At 48.8% G+C, this 20,003-nt stretch overlaps 1 long non-coding RNA gene across 6 annotated transcripts in view; it reads right to left on the bottom strand.

Annotated features, from left to right (window-relative positions):
• The window catches only part of LOC134162196 (uncharacterized), a 209,633-nt gene that overhangs the window by 88,144 nt on the left and 101,486 nt on the right, over window positions 1-20,003 (bottom strand). The gene's annotated exons all lie outside the window — the stretch shown is intronic.

A 20,003-nucleotide genomic window follows, 5' to 3' on the forward strand; every position in this document is an offset into this window, starting at 1 on the left:
CTGATTGAGCCTACAACTGAATTACTGTCAGAGGCATCATGCAAGATTTACTCCAGCGAATGTGAAGTTGAATCTTTATATTAATAAGTGAACATGAACTATCAGAGAGACTGGCATATGTCTGCTGCCAGGCTGGTCTGGAAAGGAGCTGTCAGATCAATAGGCAACTTGAGCAGACAAAGAGAAGCTCCAGTGCCCTCTTCACACGTTAGAGGTGTCTGCAGGCATTCACCAGAGCCACACAGGGGGAGACTTTACTCACGCACAGGACAGCTAAAAAAGCTACTGCAGGCAAAGCTGTATTGTCTTTAACATGGGCTAAATTGAAAGCATACAGGGGAGGTTTGGCTTTCGTTCCATTACTGAAGCACATGTGAAAATCAAGCCCCTCATTCAGGTTACACCCCTAAAGCATGCATGCAAACACTGCACATCAAGCGCCAGTGCAACCAGAAACACCATTTCAAAGTAACACTCCCTGAGCAGCATATCTCAGGGAGATACCTTTAACACAGCCAAACCCAGGCAGCCCAAACCTACAGCAAAGGGTAGTTTTTTGCCCTGTTTCCAAAAGGCAAAGGGAAAACGTCCTGTTCAGTGCTGATGCCACCCGTGTGAGCTGCCCTCCCCTACAGCCTCGGGGCTGGTCACCTTCTAAGCTGCCCCACGCTGATTTTCACATCAAGTATAAGAAACCACTTTCCATTTGGCTTCCAACCTGCTGTAAAAGCGAGGTGAGGAAGTGTCCCTCTGCACAAGGCTCCTCTCTGAACTGGAACTTTTGGGGGAAACCAAACAAAGCAGCAATTACTCCAAAGAGAGTAAAAGAACAGGGCGGGGGGGAAGGCAGCAGCAGAGGAGGAAGGGAAGGCTGCGGTACGGCAGCATCTCGCAGCTCCTCATAATTACTGTTTCAGTTCCACATCCAGCTTCCCACCTAATTACTGCCCTGTGGTTGGTGTGCACAGGCTCCAGAGCAGCGGGGTCTCTATTTCCCTCACACTGATCGCTCCTCAGCTCCTCATTACCAACCACTCACTTTGGACCCATTAGACAGCCCTGGCCCTGCAGACCCCACAGTGGCACCCCCAGACCTGCTTGCCTGAAGCAGGCAGAGGGTCTAATCCCTTACTAGAGAGAGGGCAATGAGACTGGACCCCACAAACATGCACAACGGGCACTTCAAGGGCTCTCAGAAAAGGGGTTTCTCCCTCCCTGCTCACTCTGGACTGCTGCTATGAAAGGATCTTCTGGATCTCACCTGCTCTAGGGGAAGGTGTCCCTGGTCCTGGCAGGGGCTTGGAACTGGATGAGCTCTAAGTTCCCTTCCAACCCAAACCATTCCATGATCGATCTCCTCAGGTTTCATCAGGAAAGAACCACCACACTTAAATCTGGTCCATGATTCCTACATTATGGGAACGCTTCAGACCGGAAAGCTGAGAGCTGACTTTGGTGTTTGAACCCTTAATTTCTTAGTAACCAGGTTTAACCCATCTGAGGTTTTGCACCAGGTCTCCTCTGAACCAGGCTGGGCTCGAAGCTGTGTCGGCAAACTCAATCGTGCGAGCATCTCCTGCCATCTCTGAGCAAAAGCCTCCAGTGAAGGCAAGCCAAGGCTGACCGTGGGTTCCCATTCTGCTTTGGGGATTATAACCCTTCTCCTGCTTTCTCTGCACTTTGCTAATCATTAAACCACCGCTGTCCTTGGCGAGAAGCAGAAAATGGGCCTTCTTCTCCCAGGCAAGCAGGAGAGCTGATTTCCTTGTAATTTATGGCTTAAGCAAAGTTGCAGAGCAGCAACCAAGTATGCACGGAAGGTTGGGGTGAAAAATTAGTTACAAAGTGAATGCCCTGAAGACACTTGTACTGGACAACAATTACAGCACCTTAATTAACTGAAATTTAGTTCACCCGTCGACAGAGGCATGTCCAGTGCTACAGTTATGCCACTGCTGCTGTCTACTACTGGTTAATGAATATAAATCAGATGGTTTATAGTTAGTGAACATGTAATAGGCTTGCAATGAGTTGAATTCCAATGCAAAATGCCTGGGGATAGGAACATGCCATCCATAAAACATATATAAATAACAGATTTACATTTCTACAAGGGAAAAACCAAAGCTTCCTCCCATCTTGGTATTCTCCCAGCTTGACAGACCTGGGCTGCAGTTCTCTGCCGAGACAAGGGGTTGGTAAGTAGGGATTTAACAGTCTGGTCACCCAAAGTGTGGCTAATCAGAGGCCAAAACTCTTCCATGTCCTCGGTGTTTCCTTCCCAACCACTGAGCCCTGTCCTATAGGTTCATCATGTGCCCATTCCATGCTGCTTGGGAGCAGAGCCTGAGGGGCAGGAGCACTGAAGGTGACTCCTGAAGGTGCAGAGCACAGAGTGCAGCTCCCAGAGCCTGAGCCAGAGGCAAGTGAGGCCTTGGCTGGGGTTTGGCTCAAAGCCCTTCTGCACTCAGGCATGGGCACAGGTTGCAAGCAAGTGAATATCCCCAAGTTTCTCACATGAAAAATAACCTTTACTTTATGTCTGGCTGCAGTGGTTCACGCCTGGCCAAAGAGTCCTTGCAGCTGGGTAAGGCTTTGCCCAGCCTTTGCATCATCCAAGATGTTCAGTTCCAGGCCAGGGATGAGAGACTCGATTTTTGGGGTGCACTGCAAAGGAGCATCTCATCCCCCTGCCTACAAGGTGATGTGCTCACATCACCAGACTCATGGGGAGGTGCTGGCCAGGGGTCTCAGGGAGGTAGGAATGGCCATTGAAAAGAGACCCAATGTCAACTCCCCTCTGCTCTCAGCTCTTTACTTTTCCCTGCTGCAGAAGCAGAAATCTGTGGACTTCATTTATTGCACAAATGAGGTACAAGAGAATTATTTTCTTAATGTGCTCCTTGATGAATGTTCTCAGCTCTCCACCCCGCCAGGAAGAGGGGCTTACAATGAAAATTATTTACAAAGCATGTGCTACCCTGCAGGGATATTTATTCAGGCAGGGGATGTTGCCACCGATTTTGTTGACAAAGGCAAATCAAATTACATTTTGGGGAACATTACAACAAGCATCTTGATTTGCTATGGACATCAGCTGCCTTCTGCCAGAGCCTGGGAAGCAGCTCTGGAACAGCACCCTCCAGCTACCTGCAAAGGTGGTTATTAGTATTAGTAGATGGATAAAATGCTCTGCAAGCTGTTCCTGCACTTCTAAATACCGATTTGAGGGTTTTATTCCTTTAAAATGCAGACAAATAAATCCAGCACCCAGGTTACAGAAAGGTGATGACTGCAGGAGCAAGGTCCCAAGAGACCCTGCAAGACCCTCACTTGGGTGCTTGCACGCCTGGCCAGGCTCCTCCATAGAGCCCCAGCAGAGCAGCAAACTGCAGGACCAGAGCCTTGCCCCTGCAGAGCTCAAACCAACCCTGCTTGCACTGAAACTACACATGTAGGTGTATGCACACATGTGTGCATGTATACATTTACACATATAACACGTATAATAACAGGGGAAGGTGCACTAACGTAAGGATCCCTAATCTGTGTTTAAGTGATCCAACCACAGACCCTTCCTTTCAGGAGGAAACAAGCAGCTTGGCCCTTCAGACATAACTCAGCTTCACAAGGGAAAATACTGATACTGAGGGCTCTTTCCTGCAGCAGAGGAACTCATGGCACAAACCTATAGTAGGAGCCCACACTGGGCAAAGTCACAGAGTGGAGGTGTAGCTTATGGGCAGTGTAATCAGTAAAGCGTGTGAGCAATGCACTATGAGAAGGATGGATTCTCACCTCTCACTACCTCTTATTTGAGCCAAGGCTGCCTATCTAGCATGAATCCTGTGCTGCAATAGAGGCTACTGGTCTGAAAATACAACATAACAAGGAAATTGGCTGTGATACAGAAAGACTGATTAGATAATCCATAGATCCTGTTGGGATATAAAAACAGTATCTTGTGCCATGCTGCAGTGTTGGTGTTTCTGGCTAGTGAAACCAAGCAGCTGATCACTACCCCAAGATCTACTGCAGCTCTCCACCCACAGCCGCTGGATCAGGAGGGATTTGGGAAGTGTACAAGAAGCCCTTCAGATTTGTGGGATGGAAGAAACGGTTCGGAGCCCCTCGCTAACAGGAAAAATCACAGCGCAACACCATTGATCCCCTCTGATTAAACCTGTGGGTCTTCAACTTGGTCTTCAATCAGGTCTTTGAGAAGTCCCAACAGATTACAACATCCCTGTGCTTAGCCATCATAATGACTTGCAAGTGATTAGTTTAACCAGCATTTCACCCAATTCAATTTCCATGGATGGCCTATACATACCAAGGAAGACGTTCACATTAATTTTTACATAATTAAATCAGGAATGACCCCGGTGCCAATGAAATAAAACCTCAATTCTTCCTGGGCTGCACAGAGCTCATCTCGGCTTTAACCCTCAGAACACGAGACTCACTTGGCGGGGAGGGACAGATCCAGCTCTAGATCCTCTCCTGCTCTCCCCAGCCTCTTCCAGCCCCTTTGTCCTCCCCAGGTTGAGTGACCCCGACACCCATCATCCATCCTGTCCCAATTCCCCCATAACAAGCAGCACAGCAAGACAACAAGCTGTAGATACACAATGTCCCAGCTCACAGGGCCAGGACTGGAGCTTCATGATTGCTGAGGACCATCCACCCCTGCTGCCTGTCTTATGGCCATAAGCTATACATTTCCCAGTCCAAACGATGTCCCACAGAATGCAGTACCCAAAATCACAGCAACACCAAGGAGACAGTAAGCACAAGCTGTGATAGCCCATGAGCACTTGGAAAACCAAGCAGGCAACATGAGTGTGAAGGCCAGGGTCTTTCCACAGGTCCCCTTGCTTGCAGGCCATCCCAGCAGCTCCACAGACCTCCTGGCCCTGCTCCTAGTGCTCGGTGCCCAGGGTCCTGACCTGTGTCTGGCTGCGCCACCAGCCTATGCCAGCTATTGAGGATAATTACAGTGTGTTTCATTAAACAAGCCCCCTTTGGAGGCGGCACTTGCTCACTTCTACTGTAACCTTAATTGGTGGGCAAACACGATCTTTGTAGAGACAAAGCCTCATTCTTCTCTTTCTTGTAGCAGTTTAAATCAATACTAACCCGGGGCTGCTTGGAAATATTTAATGAAAACTGTTTTGACAGAAAATTGGATTCTTGATGAGGCAAAGTATTTGTTTCCAACCAGAAAGTTTCACTTTGTTGCAAAGCCAAAACTTCTTCAGTTTTTACTGGAAGGTCACACTGCCCTCCTGCATCCCTTGCTGCGGATGCTCCGGTTAAACGGAGGGTGTGCTGGCAACCATGGGATAAGGTGAATTCCAAGCTGGAGCCAGAAGCCCTGTGACACCCACTGAAGTCTCTTTGCAAGGGACAACAGTCACAACCTTCATACTGTGACTTATCCCGCTGTGACAACCGCTATCCAGGCACTGAGGGTGCATCCCAGAAGGAGGAGCGGGAATTGGCGCAATGGCACGCAGCGCACACATACATCACAGCAAACACGGCGCCGGAGGGCTCTGCCTCTGCGTTCACCTTGAGGTGAAATTAGTGATGGCAAGGAAAAAACCTTACTCAGGTCTTGGCTAATGATTATCCCATTAAAGAATCAGCTGACATCATATCATTTGGTGGTTTTATAAACCTTGGTGACAACAAGACTGATGAGAGCTAAAGCCCTGACAGCTCGTCTGCCCAGAGAAGAGGAAGGCACAAGGATTTGCTATTTTACCGTATTGCAGAATGGTATTAAACCCCCCTAATTAATAACATAATCCTTGGCAAGGTGGGTAACCCTTGCCCATCTCCAGAAGCACATGGATACCCACAGCCAGCCCTCCCCACTCACTGGCAGATGTCCATCAAGCCTAAGAAATGCAACTAGAGCAACTCACAGCGAGCAGCCGGGCTCACACGCTCCCTGGACGTCAGCAGGACCATGGGGATGCAGCGGCCGTGGGTGCCCTATCCCTGATGCTGAGGTCCCCAGGGCAATCCCCAGGCCCCAGCCCTGCCACTGAAGCCCCTTGCTGCAATGACCCCCCCAGGAGCCCTACAGCTGATGCTGAGGAGCCATCTCATACCCTGGTTCTGCCTCTGCCAATGAGGCACAAGGTGAGGTCAACCCAAAAAGTCACTCACACGGCGCGAGTGTCTGGTGCAATTAGCCCAGTTAGTTAACTAAGAAGAAGGAAAATAAAGTGTGTTTGCTGCAGTTCCTCTCCTCACCCCATCTCTGCACTATGTCCAACGACATTCACCTTGGTTGTGATATGACACAAGTTATTCTGGGGGAGCATGCGGCCTGCTTTGCTGTTCTGTATAAAGAAGGGGACATCACAACATGTGGATGAGCACTGGCCAACAATTAGCATCCACTATGGGTTTATGAACCTATACATATATAATATATACATACATATTTGTTATTATCATTTACAATAATAATCCCCTAAAAAATAGCCAAATAAAATAAAGCATTGGGCTAAGGCATGGCTGCATCCCTCCTATTGACTATTACGCATTTGAGAAGGGAAAGGGGAGGAAAAAAGAAAGCAGCTTGCTTTTCCCCCCCTTGCCTGAGTGTCAGGAGCAAGAAATGAGCAGCTGACCTGAGTTTGAATTTAGAGTGTTCATTAATAGGATATTATGCCATATGCTCAGCACATTGTCTTTTTTTTTTTAATGCAGCCGCCAATTTGAGAGAATTTCTAATTAGTAATGGTATAATGAGAGTATTCAGAGGCTAATGTGGTGGGTGGGGAAGCGAAATAGATCGCTTGGTGTGGACTGGAAATATTTCTGTTCCAATTCCTGGTGAAATAATGACCCGCCGTAAAAGGCTGCGATCTTTGACAAATGAAGGACGTGCGGGGAGGTTCCATTAACTGCAGAGGGAGCATTTATCAGAGAGGGAGGGGGAAGGTGAGACAATTTGGGCTGGTTCAGCTTAATGCAGGGAATATCTTGGAAGGAAAAACATTTAGGTGGGGTTGGGCTCAATGGGAGGAAGCACAAAGGAGGCCCCCGGTGGGGAAGTCCTGGAAGGAGGTGATGCTAAACTGGAGGGCAGGGAAACAGCGATGCTGGGAATCCCAGCCTGGGGAGCATTAACCCTTCCCAGCAAGGCATCAGCAATGCCGTGGGTGCAAAGCACAGCAGGATATGGCAGTGGTGAATATTTAACTGGTGCAGGAATACAGAGACCCTGTGATGAGACACACACCTGAGCCCAGTGGCTGATGCTGAGCATCGCACGGGACCGGTACTGATGTGTGGAGCACTGGGGCGATGCCACAGTGGCTGCTCAAGATGCCCGAAATGCCTTTGAAAAGTGCTTTTGTGGTATGTTTGGGGGTCAGATCATTTAACATGTACTCTGTTATAGGAAATTAGGATTAATGAGGTGTGGCTGCAGGTTGTTGGTTTGTGGGGACTTGTTGGTATGAATTGTTCAATGTATTTTTAATACAATAAAGCTGGTGGAGAGCAGTGCTGGAAGCTGGCACATGCTTCACCCTCCCTGCAGGGAATGGACAGGAGATGGCCCTACACAAACCACATCACATACAGGCCCAGAAGAGTCCCTCTTAACATCCCAGAGAATCCTTTGATCTGAACTGATAATGAGTTTTGTCTCCCAACCCATCCAATGGAGCGGGGACCATGATTTTACAGACGAGAACTGGTACAGATTTTCAGTGCACTGCAAAAAGCCAGGATGCAATTCCAAAAACCACTCATTCCCCTGTTAAAAGATGACAGACCTCATAAGACTGGAAAACAAAGTGTTTTCCCAGATGAAAAGGGATTTGGTCTGGTGTGGACATGGGAATTGCTCTGTTTGGTCAAACAGCACAAACCCATTCCTTTGGTTCCAGAGGGAAATTCCAAACAGCGACAGGGAAAATCTGAGCGGTTTAGGTTTAAAAACAGAATAAAATTGAGAAATCACTGTCCTTCTCCCATGTCCCAGCCAGCACTAAGTCCCTTCTGAGGGCATACACCCTGTGCTGCAGAGGACAGCATTCCCAGCCTCCAGCTTTGCCAGCTTCAGGAATGCCACAGCCCCTCCATGCAGCCTCTGCACAAAAGCGAGGACACATGCAGATCTCTCCAAATGAGCCACAATTAATTTGCCTTTTGATTGGGCCAATTAGATCTTTAACACTGTAGGAAATAATATTTTACTAATGATTAAGCTGAGGAGCGGGAGTTTTCCTCTCCTGTGGAATGCTTTTACTGTATTATGCCATCACCTTTAAGAAAGTCACTAAAGTTCTACGACTGCGGGGTCTCTCCAGTGCCCATTGCAACACACATGAATTACAGAGGAACAGATGCCACAGGACAAAAGCAGCCTGAGATGAGCAGTAACTGATGAGTTCCGGTCGACAGGCACCAAGCAGAAAGCCAGTGTTGTACTGGAGCAGACCTGCTGGAGCTCCCCACCTTGGAGCTTGCTGAGCGGGGACCGTCCGAGCCACCAGACACTGGCATTGTGTAAACCCTGCTCTGAAAATGAAATATTCATAATGCTCCGATTAGATTCCACAGCACCTTTGAGGAGGAAATAAATGAGATTTGCTTTAAAAGAAGAAAAAAAAAAGGCAGAGGGGCCATGTAGAACCAAGCCACAGCTTCATCAATAATATGTTTTTATGCCAACACTCAACAATTAAAAGGCTTCAGGTTCGTTTTGGAGAATGAATCAAGCTTAAAATTCATTCTCTGACCCTCGTCCACGTGCCATGGAAAATTAATGCATTCACCCAGTGTATTTTTAGAAGGGATTTACTCCTTGCTCTCACGCCATCCTTATTTTCCAGAGTAATAGATGGGAGTGCTGAAGTGTAAGCAAGGGTTTTTTTTCCCTTCCTTAAAGTAAATCTCTGTCTTGTTGACAGCACTGCCCAAATCTGTCAGACCTGAAGGGTCTGCATTGTCCAGCCTGTCTCTTTATCCTGAGCTGTGCTCCCTCTTCCTGTGCCTTGGAAGTGAGCAGGGGCAGAACCACAACCACATTCCCAACACTTGGGAAAGGGTGAGGATGGAAAGGGCATGGGCCAGGCCACTGTGGGCAAACACTCATTTCCCCCACCCAGCCCCAGGGTTACTGGGAGGCAACAGGCTCCCCACAACATGTCCCTGTTGCCCCTACCGCGCTGCTCCCACCTTCCAACACCACATCCCACCAGGAGCATCCCCCAGCTCATTTCGCAGCCCATTAGTGAGAAATAAATATTAATACAATATGATAGTATTCTGATGAAAGTGACAAATGTGACTATAATAAGGCTCTTGTGTTCTACTGGATTAATCTGCCTGTTAATTACCAGCAGTTCCTGTGGTCTGCAGCCTAACGGATGGCTCAGCTCTCACGTTCAGGAGGTTCATAAGGAGCAAAGCAAGCCTGAAGTGATGCTGGTGCGTCAATAACCAGCCCATCACATGCACTCAGTTCCCATCTGGAACAAGGAGCAGCCACCAGCACCTTCAACCATGGGGACATGTGGTGGGGATGGTGCCTGGAGACCATGCACAGGGCTCTGGCCACCTTGCAGGCTCCCAGTGCCTCTCTCCTATGCCTCCCGTCAGTGCTTGACACCTAAACTTCAGAGGTGAAGGTAACAGCATTTTGTGCTCTGTGACTTGAGTGGTTACAGGGAAGAAGCCCCTGGTCCTGATAAATGTTTGCTTTTGCCCCAACCAACCTAAAGCCCTTCAGTTCAACTCAAAATGAAGCTTCCTATTTCATTACAAGAGTCCATAATGCCAAAGTTGAAAACACCCTTGATAAATTCACTCCCAAATTGGAATTTCAAAATAGAACACTCCAAAAACTTCCTTCTCAAACTGCCAAAGGGAAACGTTATTTTCTAGCCACCAAAAATCCATTCCTTGTTTCTTTCTACCTAGAAGCACTGTCCAGACTCAGCCTGAGCTTCCAAACAGGTTCTGGCATACCCAAAATCACATTTCTCAGTGACCGAGCCATCCATCAAAGAACTCCCTCTCCCACAACAAACCCAGGGGATGGCTGCGCTGCATCCCACTTAGCACCAGAGCGCGGCATTCCTGGCAGGTTAACAGGGATCAGAGCACTAACACTGGGGAGCTGCAGCTGCAGGAAGGCTCCGGCATGATTAAATAACCCTCACCACAGCATAGAGCCTGCTGTGGATGCTCCGTGCTGGGAGCCAAAGTGTCCTCTGCACATGGCCCCATGTCACGCAAGGAAGGGTTCCGCCAGAAGCAGCCTGAGCTCCCTGGAAAGGTCAATCCAAGCCAGCTCCAACCCATCCGAACTGCAGAACTTACCCCAAATTTCCCATTCCCACCTCACCCCTTTAAACTTCGCACCCAGCTTTGCACTTCCCATTCCCCATTTTCCCACCTGGCACAGGAATTCCCACCCAACCACTAGTCAGGGAAGGCAGGGAACACTTCGCTCCTTCCCAACACGTGCGCATCCCCCAGGGATGCGGACCGGATGAGCTGCCACCTCTGAGGAGGTCTGGGGATGAAAAACGTTCTAGCGATGACAAAGACATGTCAGCACAGCCCCAGGGCTGGCAGCTGCCGTGCCCTGTCCCGAGCCACCCGTGCGGGACACAGCCTTGGAACAGCCTCATCCACGGGGAACGCCGCAGCCAGGGCTCCGCTCCCTTTAAAGGGCTCCTGACGAAGTTGGGTCAGTTTTGCTGTGCACAGGCTGGCGCTGCTCATTTGAGCTTTGCTAGAAATGTGCTCCAGCTGAATCCTGAGTGAAATAAATTCCAGCCCTACTCTGCAAATGACACTGCACATAAATATTCAGTAAATTAGCAGCACACTTTTATAGATTTATCAGTCATTGCTGGCACAGAATGACAGGCAATGTTGGAGCTGAAATATTAATGCTGACAAATTAATGATTTCTGAGTAAATGATGTCATTTTTGCACCGTTTCATTAAAATTTACTCACTTTCAATATCAGCTTCAGGCCGACGCCAAAAAAAAAAAAAAAAAATTAAAATCATTTTCATTCTTTTTCTCCCTTTTCTCTTTTCCTCCAGGAGCCTTTTTTTGAACCCAAAGGGCATAAATTTCCCAGCGAGGAAGAAGAGGGGATGAAGTTTGCAGAGAGGGGAGGCAGCAGAGCACCACGCTGCTCCAGCAGCCCTGTCCTTATCCTGCCCCAAAGGGAACCACAGCTTCCCTCTGCACAACGTTCCAACTGGGCACTTCCCACTTGGAGCGCTGCTGGGATGCTATGAAATAAGCCCATTCCTCCACTGGGATCATCGCTTCTGAGCGCAGTAAAACCTACAAACACCACCAGCAGCATCTGACACCACCACCAAGCCTGTCTGTGCAGTGAAGAGCAGGAAACACCACAGCAACCTGTTTACCGCACTGGACATTAGCAGTGTATCGCCGAGAGCATCTTCCTCCTCCCATACTCATCCCAGAGACATCACAGCACCTGAAGGCCTGCGGCAAGGGGAGACAGGCTGCGAGCGCAAGGCAGATGGAAAGGCGATGTCATGGTGCCACCCCAGCCCACCCTACACACACCAAGATATCCCCAGAGCATCAATGGATGGAGCAAGGCTTTCCCAAAAGGCAGTGGTGCAATCCCATGAGCTCCTAAAACAAAGGTGTGAGCACCTTTGGGGTTCACAACAGTTTTGGGAAGAGAAAGGGGGTTTTTACTCATGGCTGCCTAATGAGGATCTCTTCCCTGGAGCCTTTGCCTCCCGCTGCCATCTTTAATACACAGCATTGGGCATTCTGGGCAAATTACCCCATCAAAAGGCTTCCTGCCCTGTCTGTCATCCTGGACAGGCCTGGTGACATCTCTGACAGGCGACCGACAAAGACAGCTGTCGTGGGTGAAAACAAGGGGTAAAGGAAAAAAGGAAAGGAGGCAAAAAAAGAGGCAGAGAGAGAGGAAAAGCGAGCCCAGAGAAGGTTTTACCCAGGATTCCCTGGCTGAGCTATATCAGTCAATCTCCGGGCTAATTCGTGTCAGTACTTGTTTCCTATCTCCTTGAGTCTCCAGCGGAAGGTTGATAAAATTGAAGTGGAAATGAAGTTGGATGCACAGGAGGATACATACAACAATAGCCTGGTGAAATGGGTTTGTATCCCTGATACACTCTTTGGAGCATCAGGATTCGTGGTGACCTTGAGAGTGTCCTTGGGAGAATAGAATAAAATAAAAGGGAGAATTTCGATCTCTGAGAAGAAATTTAAGCAAAAAAAGCTGCATTTACCACATCAACTTTGTAGTGTGAAGGAGCGATGCTGTGGCTCCCAACATCCTGTACCCAGCTGATTTATCCAGTGGGAATTTACGTTTGCACAAGTACTTCCCCAGCTATCTAACATGCAAAGAGAGCGCCTTGTACAGCACTATGAGATGCCTGTTTCTTGTAAGGAAGTCTCCACGGCCTCAACTGGTTGTTGATGAATGGAAGGGGAGTTGTCACAGTTTAAATAAAAGGTACCTCCAAGTGTGTGTAGAGCGTGTTTCTCCCCAGGCTGCCTGGACCACTTGTCAGTGCTGTGTGAGCATCATCTGTGAGTGAGACCCCACTGATGCGCTCATGGTTAAATACAAGCTGAATCTCTGTTTGCCAGCCCCCTAAAATAAAATCCTGGAGAATGATTGTGGTGAGATGCAGTGGGAAAGGGGTAGAGAGCCCATGGAAGCATTCAGAACATGGAAAAATAGGAGCTGCTATTGCAGAGTAAATGCAAACAACAAATACTAACGTGAACCTTTGCTACATCAGGGTTTTAAGCTGGGTGTACAGATGTGTAAAACCCTTTGCAGCCCCTTGCCTGACACCAGTGCATCCTGATGGAGAGCTGTGATGCTCAGGGCTGCATGCTGGGGCTGCATGGCTGGTGTACAGCCTCACCATGCCTCAGCAGCACAGGAAATGGTGATCTGCCTTTATTCACTACCTACAGCCTCTTCCCTTGCTCCAGTCATTTTGGCTGAAGTGCCTGCTGACTGATGGAAACCCCAAGTGCCCAGGTTTATGGAAAGCCAGTGGGCGGATCTGCAAGCTCTGGTTGGAGCCTTCCCTTTTGGCTTCCTGAAGGATTTCTTGAACTGTTCTGCCTGAATGATGGATCAAGGGCTTCCCATAAAACAGAGCAGCCCACGTTCTTTATGGGCTTGGAGAAAGGAGGACCACGTAGGTGTCTATTTTAACTGTGGATAAGTATGAAGAGGCAGACAAGAAGAGGCTGTTCCCAAAACAAGTGCATAAGACTGAACAAAATCATTTAACAACATCAAACCAAACGGATCCTGGAATTGCTCGGAGCAATGCCAGCTTTGATGGGATCATGGAAAACCGCAGCTCCTCCTGTTTGCCTGAGCCTGGCTCTTAGCCCCAGCAGTTCCCGCAGTGAAGGTGGAGTTAAGACCCTGTATTTACAATGAATAAACCCAAACCTCCAACACTTCCTGCACCAGGAAGCGAATACCAGCACCCAGAGCAGGCGCATCCCCAGCCATGGAGCACCCACCGCCTCCAGCCTCCCTGGGTTTGGCTAATAAACCCAGCTGGCTTTTTCCACTCTGATAGCTGTGAGAAACTGATGACAACCTGTTTGACCACTGACCTCTGAACTTGACCCCCTGCTAATACCTTCAGCTGCTGATTGTCATGGGTGGCTGGCAGAGCCCTTTGTCTTTTGCTGTTTTGGAGTCCAGACAGATAAATGATTTCTATTTGTCCTTTGGCGCAACGGAAGAGCTGATCGATATTAGCCACGAATGATGTCAAGGATTTGTCGCCACAGCTTATGAATGACAAAACACTACCCAAAAAAACACCTTTTGGGGCAAAAGATTGAAAGCTGGAAAGGTTTATTGATTTTTGCTTTCTTAAATAGCAGCTCAAGCCACAAAAGAGAAAACGAAAAGCTTTGTGTGCTAAAATGCAGCAAAAAGGTTCCTTGCGAACAACGATTAGATCAGCTCTTGCATTTAAGTACTGTATGCTTTGCCACAGTCAACTGCTCAATTTTGTCTGCTAAGCCCACTGCAATTTCCCCCCATTTTTCCTGATTTCAAAAGCGCTTGTATAGAGAAATACCGGCCTCAGGAATCATGCTGCTGTGCATTGCCCACTGGTCAGCCAGGAGAGGAAGGTGATGCATCTCCCAGGCAGGCAACAGCGAGTGCAGCAGAGCAGGAGAAAAGCTTTTAGGTGCAAGCACTGGAAAGGTGGGCTCAGAGCCCTCCTCAACCTGCCCCAGGCACCCCCAGCACATCACTCTGGTCCCACTGCACCTTGGCCAATGCAACCCATGGCCCCGCTTTTGTTCTTTCTCTGGAGAAAGAGGCATTTAGTGACTCTTGGAGCAAGCTGCTCTAGTGGAAGGTGTCCCTGCCCATGGCAGAGGGTTGGAAATGGATGAGCTTTATAGAGAAACCAACTTCTGAAGCTCTAAACTTCAGTATTTTTAAAGCTCATTTCTTCTTTGCGTTGTATTTCTAAAACCATTTCCCCTCCAGCTTGCAAGTGAGATTTTATGAGTAGCAGAGAATCAAGGAGGAGGATTTCCAACACAGACGGCGTCAGCACAGCACATGGACATGTATGCACATCCCCTTCATATCCACATCCCACCCCAGAATGGGTCCCTACATTAAAATGATGGTTCTAAAGCTTGTTTCCAGGGAGAAAGCTGACCTATTCCCAAGCAAGCAAGATTTCCACAGAAAACAGGCTTGGTGAAGAGCAGGCAGCAATCGTGTCCCACGCTTGGAGCAGCACTTGCAATTCAGCCACGCAACTGGAGATTAAAGGGAATTTAAAGGAAGGGAAAAAACCCAGAGTAACCCAAAAACCCAAACGCCAGTGGAGATAAGGATCATTACACTGGTTTTAACTATGAGGGAAACAGAAGAGCAGAGATGAGAAGGACTCGTTCCATCTCCCTACAGGCAAATAGAGTTTGGGCAGCCCGGGGTGCGAGCACAGCAGGGTGCTGAGCCAAGCCCAGCCCCAGCACAGGGCAGCCATTCCCACCAGACCTTTCCCTTTCCAAGCTTCACACTGCTTGGCTCTCTGGCCAAAACCAGCTTCAAAAGTCAGTGCCAACCGGAGATGAAACCAGAGAGCTTCCCCCAGCTCCCACCCGGCCCCAGCCCTGCTTGAAGTTCAGTGAACCTTGCCCAGCCCTCAGGTATGATAAATGCCTGCTCGGGGTCAGAGGGGTTTGGTTTCAGCAGCACAAGGCCTGGCTCCAGGGAGGGGATTACCTTGGTTTAAAAGGCTGGAGCTCACTGGGGTGAAGGAGGCTTCTCCTCCCAGCACGCCTGACCTGCACCACTAACACCACTCAGCACATAGCTTTGCTTGGGAACTTTGACTACTGACATGAGACAGCGCTGGGAAGCACTCAGCGAGGACATGGAGAACATATAGGAGTGCAGGGACTAAAGAGGGACCTCACCTGCTCTGTTTGCTGAGCCTGTTTTGGGGGAACACGGTGCAACATGATGCATGTTCCTCCAAAACGCCCATGATCCTCCTGAGGTCCAAGGAGCATCCCGCTCCCAAGCCCACCACAGCATTCCAAATGATCTAAACCACTGAACGCTCCCTGGCCACGTCATTCCTCTCCTCCCCTTTGAGCTTCTATTTTGATCTGTGAAGTGTGTCCCACCGCCGGTGCCAAAGGAAGTTCCCGAGACAATGTGCGGTGTTGTGCTCATGGCACTCACCTCTCATTTGTACTCCTTGGGTAGCTTGACAGCTCGTTTCCCTAAATTTACAGAGCTCACATTTCATGCATATATTATTCATCATGAAAGAATCTAAATTCCTACACAATATCCTGAATCAGAGCACAAACTGATTTAAGCACCTTACCTAACAAGCTGGGTGGCTCCAGCTTTGGGCTCTTAATCAGATGCTCATTAAAAGGCTCAGCCCGGCTTCTACTTTTGGAACTGAGACTTAATAAAACCATGCTGGAGCCAGCCCCCAAAGAAAGGAACTGAGGACTGCTGCTCATCCCTGGAAAACTCAGCTTTCCTAAGCCACATCCTACACCCCGCTTGCGGCAGCAAAGACTCTACTGAGAAAGTGTTTTCTGTGTAATAAAACATCTCCAAGTGCGGGGATTAGACATAATCCAATTCCTTTATCAAATAAAGATGCCATCATGGCCTTTGAAATACAAAGGAAGAAGTTCCCTCACTGTTTCCCATCGCACAATTATATCACATAACACACTCGCCGGCGGCTCGGCCGGCACCGCAGACATCGACATAATGAGAAATGGAAAGGGCTCGGCCTCCCCTGCCACCTGCTCCCGCTTCTGCATAATCTGGCGAGAGAGGGATTAATCCCTACATTTTGCTTTTCCATCTGCATTGCATCAAAGGTAACCCCTGTCAATCCTGAGCCATAACCCATGTGTAAGCGCAGGAAATACCCTGCTCCGGCGCCGAGTCCGCTGTGACAAATGGAAAGGCTTTCTTTAGGGCTCTGTTTGTTTAATTCAATTTTACGCACGGATAAAATGTGTTGTGAAATTTCCACTGTGGGGTGTTGTAATTAAAAACTGGTTGACTCGGTGCAGACAGCAACTATTGTGAAGCTGCCTTTGTCTGCCATTTGAATACCGGCAGCGACGTTTAGCTCTGCAGTCGGGGTTTGCTTTTGGATACCAAGTGCTTTCCAAAGGAGGTGCAACGTGGGGTGATGCTCATCAGTGAAGTGCATCTGGTTAAATGAGGACACTCCTCCTCCCCAAACCGAGGAAACAGAAAAGGAAAAGGAAAGGCAAACCAAAGCAAAAAGTAACTCCATCCAAAACTCTGTGAAATCTCCGAGTTTTCCTTGATGCTCAGGAGCTGGCGTGTTCCTCAAACGGATCAGATTTCCCCTTAGCTCCAAGTATTCTGCATGCTGCAGTGAGAGGGGTCCTGGCTGCTACTGCTGCTCAAGGAGTGACCCAAAGTGCATTTCAGTGGGGTAGATGACTAAAGTGGTTTGCTACTCCCCCTGAACACGAGGAGGAAAATCACAGGAATAGATGGAAATCGCGAGTGATCACAGTAGATGTTGCCTCGATTTCCTTAAAAATGAGATTTCTTGTGGAATAAACACCCTGCATTGCAGCTGTGGGTTCAGATGGATGTTTCGCTACAGACCTGGCTATTTCCCCGTGTAGAAGAGTAAGGAAATATCCTGGGGACCAGTGGTTTTGGAAGCTCAACCCCACCAGCAGCAAGAAGCAGTGGGATGGTGGCCTGGGTATGAAGCAATTCCCACATTGCAGGGAGAGGAGCTGGCAAAAAGAGGGCTCACATCCGGACCCCCCACATGAACTCACTGCAAGCCCATGCTTCCATAACAGATTGACTCTGAGTGTAGCTCCACAGCCAGGAAATCTTAGATCTTAATTTTATCGTATCAGCCTCCATTCTATCTGACATTGATTTTTCCTCTCGGTCTCAGTGCAAACCCATGAATGCGCCCGTGCACGATAAGAGAAATAAAGAGAAATAAAACTGTTAAAAATATTCTTATGATTCTTTTTCCTGGAGCTGGCAGCAAAATCTCAGCAAGTCACTGCAAACCAGCAGTGGGAATGCATTCCCTTGAATTTTGCTCCACCCTTTGGTGGTACAGATTATGCAAAGAAAGCCTGGAAGGAACTTGTGTTACAGAGGAGGGTTGGTGAGAATCGAGGCGCAGTGGTGAGCGCAAAGCTTTTCCTTTCCCCACACTGACCTGTTTCTGTGTCATTTTATCTGCACGAGGCTCGGGACAAGAGCCCGATGTGAATTAGTGGAAGGGCCATTCACCACCTGTTTGAGCTGTCAAGTTATGTGGGAAAGCATATCAATTCACAGCCCAGATTGCCTCATCAGCCTTCCCATCTGACAAAACAGTCACCCCCTTTGCAGCTTAATCCCCCCGGAAAGCCCCGGTGCAGGGCAGTTAAGGGGTGGTGATGCCCATGCTCCAGGCTCCGCGCTTCACTGTGTGCAGCCAAGTAGTTTCAGCCTGCAGACAGCAGGTATTTGGGTTAAATTCCCAGGAGCCTCCTATGTTCCCTTATAGCTTAAAAAGCTGGGACACCGGCCAGGAAAAGGGACCTTCCATGACCTGCTCTTAACCCCAGAGGAAAGTTACACAAACTCTTTCACGCTTCGCTGGGATCGCTGTGTAGGAGTTGGCCAAAACAATACTTTCCCTTGTGTTTGCCTACCTTATTAAATATCAATTAATATTTATGGCAGTTTATAAACAGTGCAGCTTTGGTTTCAAGGGTGCTTAGAAATCCGATCTCCACCTCCTTTCCTTCCCCCCCCCCCCAGCAGCATTTCTCCTGCTCACTGCTGCATGGTGAGAGCTCTGCTCCTCCGCAGCACAACGGGGCTGGGGGCTCCCGGGATGTGCCCCTTGCTGCATACCCCATCCCTCACTGCTGCAGCCCTTCCAGGGCACCCCCAGACATCAGCACCCTGCTCAGCCCCATGCAAACGGCGGCACAGATGGGTGTTAGAGCAGGATCAGGCCTGATGGATTTAGACCAAGTAATCTGTATTTATCAAAAGTCCATTCTCTCCCCCCCCCCCCCGACACCCTACTTTGTTTTAAATTATATTTAATTTAAAGGATTTTTTCCTGTACCCTTATTTCCTAGGAAGAGGCTTTCTAAAAGGCTCCTGCTGATTAATTGTCGCTGGGCTCCTGCCAAGTGTTGGAAGTTTTACATGTAAAGAGAAAATACGTCTCCCTCTCTCCACTTGCCCAAGCCTTTTCTATTTGGTACTTCAGCCTATTTTACAAACATATGGCCTGTCATTCAAGCCAGAGAGCACCATCCTGCTGTCAATATTTCCCTCCCCATCACAAAGATTAACATCAGAGGCTCGAGGCTGGGGTTTCTCTCCTCTCACCCCATGCTGCTCTTTGCCATGCAGCAAACACGCTCCCTGCAACAGCCAAGCGCCACTGAGGAATGACTCCTGCTCCTGCTTTCACTCTTCTGCTTGTTTGTACCAAATAAATCTACAGAGCACAGATGTTCATTGCCCTATTTTTCACGGTCCCTTTTAAATTTACTCCTTCTTATTTGTAGCAACTTGGAAAACTTGAAGTTTAATAATATTCAAAAAACAAGGGCTTTTTTTTCCTGCATGCCCTTGGTTTACCCTTCACATGAAGCCAAGGGCTGTAGTACCCTGCAAGAAGGGCTTGACACCCTGTGGGCAGTAGCTATGAAACACTGTAGAGCTGGGGTTCCTTTTATACTCTTAACACGGACCTCAGCCAACATTGCCATGACTTTGCATTTATTTCTTTAGCATAAGTTTACCTGCTGGATGCCACAGGGGACAGGGAGGCCAGAGGGATGGGAAGGAGCTGCTGCCACAGTCATAGAATCCCAGACTGGTTTGGGTTGAAGGGACCTTAAAGCTCATCCAGTTCCAACCCCTGCCACGGGCAGGGACACCTTCCACTAGAGCAGCTTGCTCCAAGCCCCTGTGTCCAACCTGGCCTTGAGCACTGCCAGGGATGGGGCAGCCACAGCTTCTCTGGGCACCCTCACAGGGAAGAGCTTCTGCCTAAGAGCTCATCTCAGTCTCCCCTCTGGCAGGTTAAAGCCATTCCCCTTTGTCCTGTCCCTACAGGCCCTTGTAAAGATCCACACAGGACCTCATGCAAAATACCTGTGACTGTGCCCCAGCTTCCTTGCAGACGTGAGCCAATAAAGCAACACTTACCACATCTCAGGTGAGACAGAGCAAAAAGCCTCGTCCCTAATGCCATCTCCTCCCCATCATCCCCCTGCACAGAACAGGCACCTCTCTGGGGGAGCTGCCAAGGCTGGTGGTATCTCATCCCACTTGTGTGTGTAGGTGGCTGTTCCTTTGGCCACGGGCTATCCATGCCAAGGCCCAGGGGCTGGAACAAAAGCAGCTCCA

The sequence above is a fragment of the Pezoporus occidentalis genome, unplaced genomic scaffold (genome assembly GCF_034315485.1).
Source record: "Pezoporus occidentalis ecotype Australia unplaced genomic scaffold, CSIRO_AGI_Poc_V1 ctg183, whole genome shotgun sequence".
Taxonomy (NCBI): Eukaryota; Metazoa; Chordata; class Aves; order Psittaciformes; family Psittacidae; genus Pezoporus; species Pezoporus occidentalis.